Source organism: Chroicocephalus ridibundus, chromosome 2 (genome assembly GCF_963924245.1).
Source record: "Chroicocephalus ridibundus chromosome 2, bChrRid1.1, whole genome shotgun sequence".
NCBI lineage: Eukaryota > Metazoa > Chordata > Aves > Charadriiformes > Laridae > Chroicocephalus > Chroicocephalus ridibundus.
Genome location: NC_086285.1, coordinates 122,146,930 through 122,165,400, shown reverse-complemented (window position 1 = coordinate 122,165,400; position 18,471 = coordinate 122,146,930). Strand labels below are relative to the sequence as shown.

Sequence of the window (18,471 nt, the reverse complement as noted above, 5' to 3'; positions counted from 1 at the left end):
AACTTATTGTTATGTTGGTTGTGATTCCCAGTCTGACTTGGTCATGGAATCAAATCATAGCTTCTTGAGTGCAGCAGGCTGTGTGTGCATTAGTCCCCTTGTGGCTAAACTGGCTGCATTGGTCAATAAAACTAAATTTTAACTGTCAAAATTGCCCAAAGCAGTATAGATAAAATAATAAATGAGCAATTTTGATCCATAAATCAAAGCCATACTTCTAAAACTGGACAACTGGTAAAACCTGGATTTCCTAATAGAGCTGCTTTTTTTCCCCAGTAAATACCTTTTACAGAATTCTCTTCTTCCTCCCTTGTCCAAAGCCCTTTAATGGGGCACATCCACGTTAATATTTATATACACAGGTTAGGATGAAAAAGAATTAAAAAGACTGCTATGATGCAGGACTTGAAATTATGCTTTTGCAAATTGCTTTCTCCCATGGAAAATCAGGAGCCTTTCTCAGAGTGGTGCAACATAAAGACTGCCTAGGTATAGATGCCCTGGACTAATAGTTGAGGGTATTGTGTAAGGATGGCAATTAAAAAAGGTCATATGAACTGTACATTAGAAAATTTTGCTGCATCTGTACTAGGGAACATACTATGCTTCACATTTTTCAAAATAATGAGATTTGATACTTACCTCTGTATGCTACTTCTAAGAAAATTCTGAAGATGGTAAGTCGGTGAAAAATCAATGATATTGTGTAAGGTAGAAGCGTTCAGGTTTTTTGAATTCGTTGTGTCTAACCCAGTGGCTCACCAGGATAGGCAGGAGAAATGGATCTATTACTTCAAGGTCTGAACTCTCCACTAAATTAAAGTAAAAAAAAAACTTTATTCCCAATCTTACCTGTCTGTAGATGTGTCAGATTTTGTAAGCATGAAATTTATTCAGTTCTTGGTTACTTACGTTGTGATGCTGTCTCCAAGACTGTGGGAAACTGGAGCCAGAGGTTTGATACCTAAATGTTCTGGTTAAAAATCCGTCGCTAGTATCTGAATAGCACCACTGTCTACGATGGTATTGAGAGGTGTTTCTGAATAATTTTATGTAATTTTATCGAAAGAACATAGTCTTTTCTGTGTTACCTCTAACAAATAGTAGCAAATAGAAAACAAAAATTCTCTTTCCATTCTGGTTAATGCATGGAACCTTCTGTGCTGTGATTAAAAGATAATGCTTCTGTTACAGTCCTAGCTACCTCATGTTGAAGCACTTGGTCCTCAGCACTGGAAGTCCTGAAGGTCCCAGAATCTGTCTCAGTGTTGGCTGAGCCAGTGGCTGTCAAATACACAGGCCTCTCATGACATGAGTAATCCTTGTTCTTACCAAAACTGCTAGAAAAGGATGCCCACTTGGCCTGGACTACTGTTCGAGGATGTCTTTTCACGCTGAAAAAGGTTGTTAACAAGCATGATTTCTTAGAAAATATTATTACCACTCACCAAATGGTAGCAATTATTATTTTTTTTTGAAGTTTAAATAAGAGTTTCAAGTATCCCCTGCTTTATTTTCTAACTTAATATAAGAGAGGATGGTAAGTGGAGACAAGTTGGAATAGAAGTTTTGTCCTGTCCTTGACACAAAACATTGAAGGACTCCACAGCATAGGAGTGCAGGGACTTGAAGAACTGTGACTGAGCAGTTTTAGGGAAGACCACAAACTAATCACATTATAACATGGCAATAGTTCAGTGCAGTCATGGTGTTGTATCAACAAACTATGATATTTACAGTGTGTGGGTATTTAAGGACATTGTTCTATCTTTATTTTTCATGTACTTTTTGCAGTTTAGGAAGAAGTATTTTTATTTCCTTCCTTTACGCGTTTACCTTTCCGAGAGTCCTCAGTTTTGGAAAATAATTGGTCTGTTTATTTTTATCAGAGATGTACAATCAGCGCGAAGGAGGAAGGTTGGTTTTTTTTTTCAGTTTCTTTTTCACTTGTTTAGACAGTGCTGTCAGTCCTGAAGTTGCAGTTCACCCTCAGCTCATCAGTGCAAATGAGGAGTTTGCTCCCTTGTGAACAGGGACAGAGTAAAAGCTGTGTCCTGCTCGCAAGGTTCTGTGATGGGAAGAATCTCAGACCTTGTAGTCCGGTATTTCGGGGTGTTCTGTCTTATTATTGCGTTAGGTGTACTTGGTTTCCTTCTGTACTAGCAAACATTTATGAAGTCTTTTCTTTAACCTTCTACCCTCCAATAGATTCCCCCATGCACCAACAAAACGCCAGGTTTCGCACTTAGGGCCTTACTGATCCAATGTAAATGTGCACAGAAATTCCCCTTTCCCTCCTCCAAACCTATCTACATTGCTCATTTTCTACACTCTGTGCCAGTGGCACTTGGGAGTAAGAAGGGTGTAAAAGAAGCTTGCAAACACTTAGTCCTGGGTGCAACGCTGGGCCGTGGAGCAGGAGATGGGTGAGAGGAGACTGAATCTCCTCTTGTCACCCTCCACTGAGAGAAGCCCCAGAAGTTATTCAGCATGGCCTACAAACCCATTTCAGGGGGAACTGCTTGCGTGTTGCCTTTTTCCTTCTCCGTGTGGAGAGCGGCTGTTGCAAATGCTCAGTTGCTTAGGGCTCTGTGTCCTGCCTTGTGTGATGCATAAGGAACAGGAGAAGATCAGCCATCAGAAACTACTGACTCCCTGTAAGCCGCGGTGCTGCAGTTGGAGCTGTGAAGACAGTTGCAGGTGGAACAGCACAAGCTCTCGAGTATGACAGCTCAGCAGAGTAGCAATCTCATTTTGTTCCCGCGACAAGACTAGATCTATTGGCAGGGGATACTGCCCACCTCTCTCTGCCTGGCTACCCAAAGCACCAAATGCATCAGTACTAATGGGAGTAATTCTAAAGGTATCAGGAAAACAACTTGCCTTGTTCATATATCCAGAAGAGGAGGGGAAGCATGCACCCATTTCCAATTTTTTAATGTCATCATCTATAGGCAAGAATGCTATGGCTCAAGGGATTGGTAGATTTTTCACAGCCTAGTATTACTGTGTATTTTTCCTGTCTGGTATTTCTCAGAGAATTATTTTTTCTGTGTTGCCAACAAAGAATAGAGACAGAATAAAGACAAAACCGGAGAAAGTAAGTGGCATTTTACAAACATTTTCTGCTACCTAATTTTACTTGATGTGGGCATAATCCTAATCTGAGATTGTGCGCGTTGCTGTATAATTTGGAACGTTTCCTACTGCCCAGTCATGCCTGAGCAAAGTAGAGGCTTTTATAGACTGTATGGCAAAATGCAGCGAACGGATCTTCACTGCGTGATTTCTTTTCAGGCTTGCTTACACCTGCACCAGCATCACTTCATTTTTTAACTGGGTGCTACCTGTGTCACGTAGCAGCAGCAACAGGCTACCACTGCCAGTGGCACAAACTGAGCGGCCGATGGGTGTTGGACAGCCCTTGGCAACAGCAAAAGTTCTGCTCTATTAATGGGGTTTCATTATTCCGTAATGTTTCGCAGTTCTCATAGCTGCTTACTGGATGTGGGGCAGTGGGGGGGGTCGCCGCCGTGTCACCACCTCATGCCTCACTGCTCACAACCAGCCACTGCTGCTTCGGTTTTAATTACCAGCTATGGTCCTGCCAGGAGTCCTTGTTTAATCCTAGAACTCCTTTGGTTGTTTGTTTTAACTGCAACGTTTAACATTAATTAAACTTTAAGGAAGTGAAACAATGTTTTGTTTGTTAGAATTATTCCATAATAATTGCAAGTTTCAAAATCCGGAGCCTATAAAGATTTTTTGTGTTCAGAATTGCATAGCTCTCCCAAAAACCCTACTGCTAAGGCAATGATGTATTACTTTCACTTTCATTATATGTTTTTAATCAGAGCGTGACTTCACACTAGACAAAGCGATGCTTTATGCATGGTCTCCCTTGTTTTTTGCTAAAATCTTTTGACATGATTAATTTTACTTTAATGCTTTTGTCTTGTTGTAATGGTAAAGATGATGGGTATAAACCAGGGCAAAAAATACATGCTTTTCTGTCATAATGCCTCTAAGCATTTAAAAAATATATTAAATGAAAGAAAAAAATATCACAGGAGACTGATCCAACTGGAATTAAATTTCTTGCTACGTGAACAGAGAATGCAAGAAATAAATAAAAATGATGCAGTCATTGTTTTAGTTTTATTTTTTTTTGGTATTTTTTCCATAGCAATGTATCCATCTGTCTGATTAGAAGCGATGAATAGGAGAGAAATTGTGTCTTACAGATTTCTAGGTGTACAATGAATCCTCCTTTCAATGCAAAATTCCTTTTTCTCTAAAGCACAAAAGGGTAAAATATTGGAAACGTTACTGAACTCTTAGACGGCAGGTTCCATCCATGTGAAGCTGCAGCTGCAGCAGATCTTTCTTTCATATCGGTACTTTGTTTTTCAGAAAGATGCTAATTGTAACATTCCTTAACCTCCCTAGCTAACCACATCATCTGCGTAAAGCACGGAAGGGATTCAATGACCATCAAAATAGTGGCAAATGCACGTATGGGCAGTAGTGCATTTATGCTTCATTATTGCACTAGGTTTGGATTTTAATCCAATGTGAAAGCCAATGTCATTGTCCAGTGAAAAATATAATACAGGTGATATATTTGGATAGGAAATACAGGGCAATGTCCAGAAGGTCACCAGACTGGAGACTTTAGTCAAGATGACCAGTGCCCCATTTCTGGTTACTTCTTTTCCTAGTTATTCCTTAGTCTTAGTTTAGTTATCTTTACCTTCCTCCCCTTTGCTAGGTGTATTTGCCTCTGCTGTGTTTGTTCCATGTGTAAGGACAAACAATGAATCAGGCACTTCGATTTCCTTCTCCATCTTTCTCCTTCATGCCAGCAGCAATTGCACAATATCAAGGAGTTGTCATTTATTTGTATTCCTCTGACTGGCTGATCATAACAAGCAGCTGGTAACCTTTTCATCCTCAGTGCTCTGACAAAGGTGGTCTGCTGCCTCCTTCCTTCCCCAGGTTGTCTGTGCTTTCTTTTTCACAGGAGGCAATCTCCACTGCCGGTAGGCTGGTCTGAGTACAACATCTTTTGATTTCTGTCACTCTGACTTTTTGAATTTCCCTTTAACACGTTCTGTGACAGTACAGGCTCCTCTACAGCAGTCCTCCATCTTCGGTAACAACAGTTTGAATGTCAGCCAGCACTGAGGCATACTGGTGGTTCTAGAAACCCTTCCAGCATCATTATTTATGCATTTAATCCACAGGGAAGTCAAGTAAAAGGAAGGTAGAATGGTTTGCTTCATGTCACAGTCGGCATCAGAGAACCTGGGTCACTCCACTCCCCAGCCTGCGTTGTTTCTGCTGGAATAGGTTATATTTGTTTCTGTTTTCTTTGGCAATTCTGTGGTGCTCAATTGTATCAGCCTTTCCTGTACAGAATGATACTTTGTCCTTCCTGGGCAAATTAATAACAAAAGTCCTCTGTTTTTTCTGAAGTGGCTTTGGAGTCACTGAGAGTTTCTTGGTCCTTCATATCTTGGAGAGCCTTATCCAGTTCTGTCTTTGGTTACTTAGAAGACAGACAATATGAATTACGTGCTCACATCAGAGATTCTGGGAGAAAATTTCAAAGACGTGTAAGACATAATGTTTAAGTACTACTAGATGCCTATCATATATTGTGGCTTTGGAAATGTTACATCTTTTAAGTAAATAAATTCATCCACTGTAGAGCTTTTACTTTTTAGAAGAGTGATAGCATGTTAGAAGGAAAGCTTTCCTCCTTCAATTTACCCCTCACTAATTGGTAGCTGAATAAAAGAAGTTATGTTCGCAAAAAGTGAGTCGGGTCAGGTGGACAGGTTAAATCTCTTGACATGTGCCAGTTATAATTTCTTCCCTCTTTTTTGTCACTTGTGAGAATAGCACACACTTACGTTAATCAAAAATGTGTCCTGATGAACACTTCTTGGCAGCCCTGATAAATTTCATCTCTCTTACTCCATTTATCCAGCAGTCAGGGATGCTGCAGCTACTGCTTCAGTGCTGTGTCGAGGATGCTTTCAGCACTGCATTGAAAAGCTTGAGCAAGCATTAGCTTATTGCTAAGGCAGAAGTCTTGATATTATCCATAGACAGATTTAATAAATGTGGTAGACGTATGTAGAAGTTGTACATGTACACGTGTACATGCTCATATATATCCTTCTTAAATAGACACACTGATTGCATTAAAAGGTAATTTTAAACACAAATTCCACCTGTATTTTTCATTCTTATATTTAGCCCCTTTTAAAAGGTTCAAAACCAGGAAAACAGTCACAGAAGAAGAGAGATTCATATACAGAAAAGTTGACTGATCAGTACGACTATCCAACTTTAAGCCTGGATTTAGGAGATTTATTCAACGTGGTCAGACACATTGACAATAAACCACACACTTTACAGATACCGGGAAGTGAGAGTATAGAAGTGAGAAACAGAAATATAGTGACAAGTATTTTTTTACGTGTGATGTACTAGAGGTTAGCCACAACTCCCATTCTGAGGATGATGCATGGGAATTCAACCATGCAAGTGCCATTAATGGTGCACGCCTGTGTATCTAAGAGCAAGGCAGAGCTCTAAGAACGAGTGAAAATGTAGCATGTTCTCACAATGAATGCTGGATTTGCGCCTTAAATACTGTTTTCTGCTGCACTACCATTCAAGATAACTTTCAAGGAATGTCAGCTCTCTTTCTGTGCATTTTTCTTTTTGATTACGATGTTGTGAGCTTCTGCTTTTACCTAGGTGTTATTTGACTGTGTGTGTCTTTTGTGATAACCTCTGCACTCTGTGCCTGGCTTGACCAAGCAACCTGTTCACTTCACCTCAGAGAATGAAGGGCTAGTGTAACTAAATTAACTTTTATTATTTATTAAAAAAATTAACTGTTTTTTTTATCATTTCAGTTGAGACTTTCTGCTTATTTATCGAGCAGATTGCTCTGCATATTCCCCTCTTATTTGTAAGTGTGGTGTATTGTAGATTCTGGGTAGCTTTCTCTTTCTGTATTCCCAGTCCCTTTATATCTTGCTATGCTGTGTCTTTGAAACAGCCAGTCTTATCATTGCATTCAGTCTGTTTGTGCTAAAGCCCTCAGTAGTCTTTCAGCTTCTCTTTCTGCCCTTTGTTGTGGATCTGTGAACGCCCATCTCTCTGGAAACCAGGCTGTTCATTTTCTTTTGCATACACAAAGATGCCTGAATCTACTCACCTTCATCCTCAGAATCTCCACCAGCAAACAGTTACTTTCCAGTGGAGTCCAGAAGTGTTACCCGAATGTCCTGTTCTCTGCCTCTGGTCAGCCAGGAACGTTTGTGGTTAAAAACCTGAGTGAGACAAGGGAACAAGGCACAGCCTTGTTCCAAGACAGTGCAGAGCCGTGGGTTGCCCCAAGTAAGAAGGCAGCAGGCGTAAGACAGGTGAGTTACCAGATGATCTGTGCCATTTCCACAACAGATGCTGGTGTCAGGCTTCTGTAGAGACGTCTTACAAAAAAAGCTGCCGGTTCCTGGAGGTGCCACTCCCTGCCATATCCTTGCAAGTACATCAGAACCTTTGACTCAAAACTTCCCTCCTGGATCACAGAGCTTACCTTTTCCTACCTCATCTTTCAGTTTGAGTTACGCATCTTTACAGATGGCTTGAGGATGACAGTTCCATTTTGCAGCAACTTCTACAGCTTTGTTCCAAGGCAAAATGAAAACAAATTCCGTCAAATGTTTTTGCAAAACCAGTGCTGTATCAGAATGTCCCTTCTCATCTCAACATCTCTCGTGGGTTGGTGAAAAGGCAGACAGTTGAGGTTCAAGTCCCAGCTTTGCAGTTTTTAACTTATGAATCTCTCCTGTGTCCCCAAGGGTATTTCACAGCCTCACCAAAAAAAGTTTTGTCCAGCTTTGCAAGGCTAACTGCAAACCAGCAAGTGCGTAGCTACAAATAACAAGTTGCCGCGACTTTACCGCTAAATCCAGGTGAGCAACAGAGCATAGGTGCTTGGACTTAACGCAGTCCTAAAGGATCTGCAACATTCCGAGTCATCTCAGTCTATGGGCATCATGTATCTGCTGTGAACACACGTATCCTGGTCCAGTAGGAACTGGGAGCTGCATTGTCCTGTCTTCTCTCCAAAGCAAGTGTCCCTACCTGGCTAGGTACGGATTTCAGTAAAGTCACTTAATTTCTAATGAAAGGAAGTATTGTCAAAACGGTTCTCACCAGATGTGTTTCTGTAGGTCCCTTAATACTATTTTGCCACTGTCTCTAAAAAATCAGCCATCTGGAATGAGTTCCGCGCAAAATTACATGGCATTGTGTGAATTTAGTGCTCACCGCAAACACGGCTTTCTGTTTCTTAGCTGATTTCGGGTAAAATTTATGTGTTTATTCTTATCTAGTTGCTCTGGGATTTATGTAGCATTAATAGGAGCTAGGCATGTATGGAGATGAAAATGAACTCTGGTGAGTTTCTAGTTGCTTACTTTAGAAAGCATTCCCTTTTTTTCAGTATCTAATGTGACATATTATTTATGTACAGATGGGTTGCATACAGTATGGCAAAGCGCCGCTAGCTGGGCAAAATGTAATCATAAAACATTCTCATAGAAATCCTGACTTTTTTGAGAAATTGATACATGGTTTATAAATTTCCTCCTCTCAAATGTTCTTAAAACAAAGGGCAGTTTCCTTCCAAGAACACAATTATTTGTAACAGAGATTTCAGAAGCCTGCCTTAGCTTTCTCAGTTTTGTAAGTGCTATTAATGGCAAGAGGTACGCATTTTGCATCCTCAACTTCATTTGCTGTTGCATGTCCTTATTGTGTTGTGGTGGCTCGTTGTTAGTAGGAAGTTGTTCTCTTTTCAATTTTCCTCTATTTTCTCACAGCTTGATTAAGTTCCTTTCTCCCTTTCCTTCCCCATCTTTTCACCCTTCCCTACCTGCCCCCTTACTCCTGTACCTTCCCTCTGTTTAAGGCAGAAATAAAATTTATTATGGACTTAAGAGGGTTTTTTTTCTAAGCTTTCTGTCTCATACCAGGTGTTGTATGAGCTACTGCTTTCTTTTAACTGAATGCTGGAGTAAGTATCTGCAGGAGCAGAATAATATGTCTTTATGGGGATGGGTTTTGGTATGTTGTTTTGTCATATTTATATATTGTGATTCTACTCCCAAATGGGGATTGCGCTACTATAGGGTATGCAACTGCAGAATGACTGTTCACACCGAGAAAAAAAGTGTTAACAAATTGAATAGTAATGAATTAACCTGCAGAAAAAGCATTTTGCCCTAGTACACAGAAACCCTGCATAACTAGAGCATATAATTTTAAATGAAGCAGGCTCTAGGAATGCCTCAATGGGTGTGATGTCGACAGTAGCTCATAATTCATGGATATGAATTATGGCTGAATATCAGGAAAAAACTTCCTGACATTGAGATCTATTAGGTTGTGGAATAATCTCCCATGGGAAATGGTGGAAATCCCATTGCTTAAGATCAGACTGAGCACTAGGAAAGGTACAAATTCTTGCCTGGCCTCAGTCTTTTAGGGCAAATGAATTAATTGCTTTAACATATGCCTTCCCGTCAAGCTAGACAAGTGATGTCCTCTAGTATTTGCCGGGCAGGAGCAACAAAGGCAGCTGTAGTACGAGCTACCCTGCCTTGCCCCGTGACCATGCCTCCTCTGCTTGTGAATAGATCACCCCCAGGGGTAAAAAAAAAGAAGGGGTGACTTCGAGCCCCCCAAGAGCTGCACTGGAGAATCGCTGTGCTGGCTTTTTGGGGGCCATGGCTTGTGAGCTGGGGCTCCCTGCCCAGCCTGTGGCTCTGCTGCTGAGGGCTCACATCCACCCTCCCACCGAGGTGCAGGATGCCTCCAGTCCTCCGCCTGCGTCTCCTCCAGTGCTTCCCTAAGACTACTTCTGCTCTTGTGAGATACCTGCAGGTAATGCACATGAAGGGGTGGGAGGTGCTGTCGCAGTCTCCCAAAGCAGTCTCTTCATAACAGGGTGTTGAATGCATTAAGTCATGTCACAAGAGTGTTTGAGGGTGCAAGGCCTAATTAGGTGCTATCGGTGGACTGGGGTGAGTGGCAGAAACTGATGTGGAGTGGTCTTGTCCGTAGCGTCTGTGGGGAGAGGTGTGTGAAATACACCGGGCTGTATTTTTGGCCTGGAGAGGGTGGCTGGTTTCCCGCTGAGGTGCCTCAAGCTAACCTCCATCCATATGAACTGCCTGTGAGGGCTGAGGCATGGGAGCAAGCCCAGCACCCCGGCCGTTTGGCATGAGAGACCAGGATCCTTGAGAGTAGTGAGAGGGACCATGAAAGGGAATCGGGATCTTTTCCACTGTGTAAACATATGTTTTCCATGATGTTTATCTGGGCGGGTAAACCTGCCCAGGCGCTCACTGAGCTCAGCAAACACCCAGCGCTTCCAGTGGCCGATGCAAGCCTGTCGTTTTCAGTAACAAATTATCTGTGACTGAACAATTTTTAAATTTCCCATTTTGTTACAAGTAGATAATGTATTTAATGCACACAATTTAGCTTTAATTTGGCGGGGGGAGGGGGAAGTCTTCAACTCTGGGATTAAATCATGCTTGTTTTGTTGTGAGTAAAAACAAAATAGATGTGAGTGGAATGACTGTTTTGAAGTGATGACAATAACCAGCACCTTAATGTATATGGGTAGGTCAATGCTTTGAGTTCTGATTATTGAAAAAGAAAAAGAGGAAAAAACAAAAAGGGTTGACTCCAAAACTTGAAACTAGGAGATGGTAAATGCACCCCCTGGGTTAAGTAGGAAAGAAAAAGAGAGAGAGGAGCACTTGCATTACTTTCAGCTGGGGGGAGGCTTGGCAAATTATGTTATTAGAAATCATGGAAATAGATTTAAATAGAATTAACATGATAAGTGATGTAAGAGCCGCATTTCTTCTCTTCCCTTCCCTCCCCCCAGTTTTACATGCAGAAGAACAGACTGTATGGCTCCAATCTGTACTCACCAGCAGCTGCTTGCTTGCTGGTCAAGAATTACAGCTGCTGTATGCGCACAGCCTTAACAAACATATACACCGTATGTAAAAGATACTTTTTGGATTGAAATGACATGAAAGGAATGCCAAAGACCTGCCAGATCAGAAAGAACCAGATTTTCTTTTTTCCTAGATGAATCATTACAGACTAACAAAAAAGACGTTCAATTAAAGGTCATAGAGCAGTCTTCTGCCCTCATGCATGTGAAAGGCATTGTGCAGGCATAACTAAGGCAGAATTTGACTCCCAAATTAACTCATTTGCTGGATGCAAAACTGAAAGAAAATCCCTATGACCAGCTTATAAGTGTGTATAATGAAAAATTACAACAGCAGAAAAATGTATTCGTATCATATCTCTAATTCAGCAAAGTATTAATTACACTGATGTTCAGCAGTGTGTTTAAATACATGCTTAAGTACTTTATTAAGTACTTTACTAAGTACTGCCTGTAAACAACTCTGTATGACGGTGCATTAACATAGGACAGAGTTTATCTGTATAGTCTCTCCAGAGAACTACAATTATTTTAAGCACTGTGGCAGCCAGCAGCACAGAGCTGGGTCATCTGTGGTGTCCAAATCCCAGCCTTCTGGCTAGTCCCCATGCAGTCCTTGTCTCCCAGCTGCATTACCACTAATGTCTGCACAAGCTCGTTCAAACTTTGTTTTATTCAGCAGAATCACAACGGCTGGAATCAGCTGGGCGTTTACTGGCTCCCATTAACTTCAGCCCCAGGAAAGAAAGATACGTCCAGGGCAGAGGTGGCCCATGTAGGGGTTTATACAGGGCTCAAGCCTCCAACTTCAGTCTTGTTAATGTGCAGGGTGTGTCAGGGCCTTTCTGCACGGGGGCAGAAGGTTGGACCCACTGTCCTCCTGTCAGCTCTTGGGCGTTCTCCAGTGCAGCTCCAAGAAATGATCATTTCAGCGCTCAGAAGTTTGTTTTTTCTTAACAACAAAGATTTACTACAACAATAAAGCCCTGACACAGCAGCCCTTTTCCTAAAGTCATGATTTGGCTTCACCCCAGCTGCTCGATTTTAACAGCCTAACCTCCTCTCAAAAGAGGCAGGGCTGCCCTGGAAAGGGCTTTCCCTCCAGGTAAAACAGCACTGAAGCAGTTGCAGTCACTTGAGGGCTTTCACTTGAACCTTTCAATATTGGAAAAGAATTCATTGTCCTCAGAGAAAATAAGCGGTTCCTTAGAGGAGAAAGTCCTCTGGCTTTACATGGCACGAAACAGTAGTGTTCAACGGGAATGAAGATACATCTTTAAATAATAGAAGAATTTGTTTGAATAATGCTAAACTCCCTGTTTCAGGAGAAAATGTTTTTCATAGAGAAAACTTCTATCAATCTATCACCTTCTATTGATTTTGACCACAAAAAAATTCTTCCAGGGCTGGCCATTTAACCATACGATACCACAGTTATTTGCCTCTGCTTCTGAAGTCGCTAATTACCTTTTTGCAGTATGCAAAATGCATTCCTGAGAGGTCTGCGTTTCCCCTGACACTCTGAGGCTTTGTGGGGTGCTGGACCTGCCCTCGGGTGCATGGCCGGGGATGGACAGTCTCCTCCTCTTTGCAGAAGCAAGGCTGTAGAGGTAGCACCGAAGTACTGGAAGACTTAAAGATTGTGCACCAATTCTGTGTGTAAGGAACGCCACGGAGGGTGCAGGCACGGTGAAGTTCTGGTTTTGGTTGGGTTCACTGGGCGTTGAGTAGTTGGGCAAGGAGGACAGATGCCAGAGCTCCCCGGTGGGTCTGCAACTGGAATTTGCCCTGGGTGGGCTCCAGACACTGGTGCAAAAATGTCACGTAAGCGTCACAGGAAAAAAAAAAAACAAAACCATGAGCAAGGGAGAATCTGGGCTATTAGACATAAGAAAAGTGAACTGTGTGGACCAAATTCATACCACTCCATACAATCTATGCATGAAGTCTATTATGAATTTAATGTCTGTTCTACTTTAAAATGATTTGTGGCTGTCCACTGGAGCAACCCACAGACAGATACTAAAAATTTGGAAAGAAGTATTTGATTTATCCACTTGTTGATTCTTTTACATGCCTTTGTAACATGTTGTTTCTTGTCATCTTTGACCTTTAAAACAAAAGAGAACCTGAGAGTACACCAGTTGGGGCTAAGTCAGTAGCATGAAGTTAGTTCAGGTATCACTACAGCATACCGTAACAATTCCAGTACTCACAGTTCTACCGTGGGACTGTCCCTCAGAGCCCAACAATAATACCACCCTTGGTTGTGCCTCTAAATAAAGCCTGAGTACCTAATTCTGATTATTTCAAGGAAGTTGCTGCAGAGTTACATTAGCAGCATTGCCAACAATTTTATCTCTGATCTTGCACATTTAGTATATTAAGACAAAGTTTTGTGATTCAGCTGATTATTTTTTAAATGGGAGGTTTTGATCTTACGGTTGAAAATTAAAAGTAAATGGAAAGTAAATTGAAGAACGTAAATTGAAGGGACATCAAGCATATGTAGTGTCTTGGATTTAGTGGTCTGGATTGTAATTTTTGAAAATGTTTTGGGTTATCAGCACTTGTACTGTAGAATAGAGAGCAAATAACTACGGCCTAAATGACTAAATAAATAAGTAATGTGATTTGAAGACAAGATTTTTGCAAAAATGATTAGTATTCATGTTTATCAAAACTATGTTTATGTACCCTGGTACTGCAATAAGAATTAATGTATTTGTGAACCTCCAGTGACATTGATCTCAGCAAGTGTACCCAAAAAGGTTTTTGTAATTACTCAGAGGTTCTACCTAACGCAGAACGCCAAAAATTACTACTTTATGTCAGAAAACAAAATAAATCAAAGGGCTCATCATTTGAAAGTCTATATACAGCTGATCATATGGAGCCGTCTTGGCAGATTCAATGTCTAAAGCTCAGCTTTAAGGACTCTATGGCATTTTAACAAAGGTATTTCTCTAATACAAACGCCACACTACTTCTTGGGATATGTACAGTCAGTGTAAAACTTCAGGTTTTGAACTGTATAAATAACATACACTGGCACAAGGAGTAGGCTGATTTCACCAGCTCATTTTGCAGATAGTTGCTATTAGTGTTTGTTTGTTATCTGTGGAATTTGTTCTGAGCCTAAATCCTTTGCAATTTTGTTATGTTGAAAGGATTGCAAGAGATGCAGTTCATCTGCTTTTCTCCAAGTTAGGGCCCACTAGTTGAGCCACAATGCCTGCTAGTGTTCATGTTCCTAGGTGCTTACAAATGTAAGGTAAAATGCGCTCTTTTAAACAATCTAATCAGTGGCATAAGCTAGTTTAAGCTAGTGGCTTCTTCTAATTGTAAGAAACTAGAAGCAATTACTGCAGCCCAGCTGACAAGTGGTGACTTCCACGAGCATGGTGCTAAACCAAAGCAATTGCGCTGATCATCTGTTCGTGCTCTGTAGTATGAATCAAAACTGTTTGTATCAGTAATAACCTAATTTGTGTAAAAACACATGTGTTTTAGCCAAATGTGGATCAGCAGTGTCTGTATGAATAGATATGAGCAAATGCACTGCATTTGGAATAATATTCTGTCTTTTTTAATATATAGGAAGACTGCAAACTCCTCAGACAGGATTGGTCTGTATTAATGTCCGCTAATGATGTACTGTGTATTTTGACAGTGTTTTTACGATGAATTAAAAAAATAGCTCCTCAAGTGCACTTTTTGGTTTTATTTCCTTTGTGTTTCTGTTTCTGCCACATGTTTTTCATCTGTTTCTCTTTGTGAAAATCCAGATTCATCAGGAGTGAAGGTCAAGTTGAGTTTTCACCTGCAGGGTACGTGACAGAACATACCGTTGGGCAGCACAAATCTGGCTGCCCATGCTCATCTCCCAGTTCAGAGCTGAGGTGTAACCCTGCCTAACCTAGTGCTGCATTGCCATTTGGGTGTATGCCCGTGTGCGGCTCTTTCACGATGGCTTTTGACACACCAGCAGGGATACAGGCCTGTGCAGCGCCAGCTGTGACAGGCTGCAAAATGCAATTTATCCCATTGCTGGGGTAAAGAGGAGAACTGAGGGTGTTCTTACCCTGTCAGTAGTGCTGCCATGTGTTAGGAGCATTCCCAACAGCTGCCCTCAGGTGGTCTTCCTCTGCTGAATGGAAGGAAGACTTTCTCTACCCATGCCAGACAAGGAAAAGACTGACTTCAAAATGATCCTGCCTTTTTGCTATCTTTCTCTTGGCCATGGAGAAGAAAAATAAGAGTCTGCAGGAGCTTGCAGGGCTGGGCCAGGTCATGAAAAGGTGCTGTATAGGGCATCTAGGATATCTGTGTTTTTGTGGAAGGCTGGAAGAGGCTGGAAGAGGACTGCTCGGTTGTATTTAATATACAGGTTTAATAATAAGTAGTGTTACTGGGATGGATGATGCCTTGAGAGGGACAGTTCTTCTTGTAAGCAGTTGGGAAAGAGTGAGAGAAAGTGTAATTTGGCAGCGGTGCGTACGCAGGTAAATACCAGTCCCTTCCCACATTCCTGATGGAATAGGCATGCTTCAGCTCCTCCGTGCCTTCCTCAAATAATCGTTCTTTAGGGAGACGAGAAGAGAGCTGTAATATGGCCACCTTTACGCCGACCAGTTTGGGATTAACCTTGAGTAAAGCACTGTCTTTCCATTGGAAGGGAGTGACTATTTTAGAAAGGAGTCTTTTCTTTTTTTTTCCCTGTAATTCTTTAGGTTATTCTTTTGTATCACAGTTTCCTCACGTCTTCTTTCCCCTTCCTTACCCCCGTAATGAGGAAGCACGCTCTTTGTCAAAAGCGAGCATGTTGTTTTAGCCAGCTTCCAGATCGTTATTAAGAGAGAGAGGGGGAGAGATTTGGCGGCGTATTGGTGGGGAAGGGAACTGTGCCTGCTCTATATTTCACTGGGACTGGCGCGCGGAGTCGGAAAGCAGATGTGTGTGGACTGCCAGCGAAACCGCTGACTGCTCCTCACGCAGTCTGGCTTCGGGGAGCTGAGACAAGAGAAGGCAGAGCAGGTATGACTGATAACCCTGCCAGAGCCTGAGCACCCGCCATGCCCATGGCAGGCAGCGGGAGCCGGCGGGGGCTCAGCATCCTCCAGGATTGATGCTCCGAGCGTTCGCTGGGGTTTGTGTACTCTGTTTGGTTTCATCCCTTTCACGCCGAACAGGAGGAACAAGCAGAAGTTAACTGCTTGGGAGGAAGCTGGCTATGGCTTTTTTTTTTTTTTTATGCCGCGTTTCACCTCTTTTGTTTTTTTGGTTGGCTGCAAAACCTGAAGCCAAAAGACGATGGAAATGCCTCTCCCGGGGGAGGGGGGAGCCGAGCACTCCGCACCCCATCTAGTGGCTTAGCCTCAAACTGCCGGCGGGAAGGGAATGCGGCAGGAGGAGGAGGAGGAGGAGAAAGAAGAGGAGTATAAGGAAGGCTCCTGCACCTCTGGCTGTGGGCTGGGTAGGCTTGGGACTCTGGGTGATCCAGAGATGCTGGAGCAGCTGCGGGGTGAGGAAGGCGTTAGCTGCCTCTCAGACACCGGGTGGATCACACACAAGGGACTTCCGCCAAGCTCGAAAAGAGCGTTAGACAGTGATATAGCAAGCCCTCCGGAGTTACGAAACGTGATAGTTGAGCTGCTTCTGCAGCCTTAATTTGGCCTCTGTTTGCATAAGCCTAAAGATGCGATCTGTAATGGTATCACATACTACTCTTTGTCACATGTCAGTGCACAGAAGGGACTGTGCTGAATTTCTCCTCACAGTATTTTATTTTCTCTGTTGTTCGGCAAGTAGGTCCCATCTGTCACAGGGTACTAAAATCTCGTGAAGAAATGATTTTTTCACAAGGTTTCCTTTGTAGTTTTCACAACAACAGGGGCCAGCTGCTTCATTGTCACATTACGGTATTTTTGCACCATCCTCATTGTGAGGAGCGTGGTCTGTCATTGTTCCCATTTCGCAGACAAGGAACAGAGATGCAAGGAGGTTCAAGGCAAAGGTATCCTTTATTTTGGGGTGTCCATTTCAAGACCCCTCAGACCTTGGTTTCCAGACTGTTTCTCCCACCTACCTCAGGTGCAGCAGTGAGCACAGAGAGCTCCTGCATATCAGACACAAGGATCAGAGCAGGCTCTCCAAAAATGAAGCACACGTAATTAGTGTTCTCAGAACAGGGGAAATGGGTCACTGTGGAAAAAAATAGCTTAAGGGACTTGACTAGCACCACAGTAAAATCATGTGGCAAAGGCAGGAACAGGATCCCATCCTCCAGCTCACAGCACCTTAACTGTGAGAAATACTGTCTGCTCCTGCAGCCCCCAACATCTCCCTGCACACCTTCCAGAAGTGAAGCAACTTCTTGCAGTCAGAGGTCTTGTTCACTTTTACCAGCTTCATTCATAGGGAGCCTTCATCCCCTGCACTGAGGCTGTGGCCATGTGGTAGGTGAAGCTGTTGCTGTTGTTTCAAGTTCCTTTCCACCCAGACCCCATCCCATGGTCTTTTCTCCTTCTTTATTTCAGCACTGGAAGTCAACTTGACTCCTGGATGAGCCTGCTCAGGGCATTAAACCAAATTATTCTCTTGCTTTCTGGGTTATTTTTCCACCAGATTATTGCTTTGAAAGGGTTCACAGAGGGGTGCTGAGGAGAGACTGTTCAGGCACGAAGCGGGGCCTGGATTGCCTGGGCTGTGAGAAGGACAGGACCACAGCAACGCTGGGTTAGACCCATTTAAATGGTTTGGTATCGTGTGCTGAGGTTGTAGTTTCACAACTGCAATAAGCTGATGCAAGCTGGTGCTGCTGCTGGTACATCAGTCCTTCCCTTCTTCTCACGGCCTCACAGATTTGGGTTAAATTCAATGTACCTTAAAAAAAAATAATGTGCCTTCTTGCTTGTTTATTGCTTGACTGCATGCATGCATCAGCCATCACAAGGAGTGATAGGACCTGGGACAAGAAAGAGCAGAAATGTTTCTTGCAGGGGCAGCTTCTGCAGGTCTCTGGTGTTCATGGGGCTGAACCTTCAGCAAGATGGGCAGTTGGGAAGTATCATGGTTAGCTGTTTAAGGACCATGCCAGCATAAACACAGAGATGCCAGAGGAGATGTGCACTGCAGCCTTTCAAAATGGCAGTCCATAACTTCTGAGTGCCCCACATCTCAGTATTTACATAGACTTGGAGGTGAAAATGCCTTGTCAAGGTATGCTGAGAAACAGTGCGTCATGTAGGCTGGCTTTGTAGATCTGGTGTACGCTTCTCTGCCTTTTGAATTTAGGCAGTTGCGGGTGTCAGCAGAGGCTATGTGTCCTGGGAACTAGGAGGTGCAAACAGCCCAAGTTTCCACCCAGATGTGTTGATAGCGGAGTGTGAAGTGTGCAGGACTTG

The 18,471-nt window shown here is 42.7% G+C and overlaps 1 protein-coding gene across 4 annotated transcripts in view; it reads left to right on the top strand.

Moving 5' to 3' along the window:
• The window catches only part of KLHL14 (kelch like family member 14), a 65,385-nt gene that overhangs the window by 19,626 nt on the left and 27,288 nt on the right, over positions 1-18,471 (top strand). The gene's annotated exons all lie outside the window — the stretch shown is intronic.